The following is a 708-nucleotide window of genomic DNA, read 5'->3' on the forward strand; positions in this document are numbered from 1 at the left end:
CGGTGGCCGACAAAGTCCTTGTCCGCTCGCCAGTCCTGCCGGTCGATGATCTTCGCCACTGAGCCGCAGTTGTTCATCGCCTGCGCCGACACGAGAAACTGCCCATCTGGCGACCAGGCTGGACGAAGGACGTGCGTCGTGCCGCCGCACTGCTCAGAGGGTTCCGAGATGACCACCTCCTCTGTCCAGTCGCTCACTCGCCACACTCGCAGCGACTTGTCGTCCGACTGTGAGGCGAGGTACGTGCCGGTCGGATCAAAGGCGAGGCCTTTCACCGGGCCAGAGTGTCCGCGCAGAGTGGTAACTTTTTTCGGCCACTGATGAGCGTTCCAGATGATGATCGTGTTGTCGCTGCTGGAGGAGGCGAGCCACTGGTCGCCGTGGGACCAGCTCAGGTCGAGGATCGAGTCAACGTGGCCGTAGAGTGTGGTCACCAGTTCATATGAATCATTGCCACTCCGTTGATCCATCGAGGCATGCACCATGACCAACTGTTCCTTGCCGGCTGAGGCGAGGTAGAAGCCGGAGCTGCTCCACCGAACGGCGTACACACACAGTAGGTGACTGTCTAGTGCACAGAGCAGATTGGCCGACCGTTTGGTTTGTTCCTCATCGATGGACCTGATGGGCGCCATGTCCCAGATGGCAACCTGACCAGCGTAGTTGTCCTGGCCGCCGGTGGCCACCCTGTTGCCACAAGGGTGAATG

This window comes from Rhagoletis zephyria, unplaced genomic scaffold (genome assembly GCF_001687245.7).
Source record: "Rhagoletis zephyria isolate East Lansing unplaced genomic scaffold, Rhagoletis_zephyria_1.1 Rzeph_scaffold_19535, whole genome shotgun sequence".
NCBI lineage: Eukaryota > Metazoa > Arthropoda > Insecta > Diptera > Tephritidae > Rhagoletis > Rhagoletis zephyria.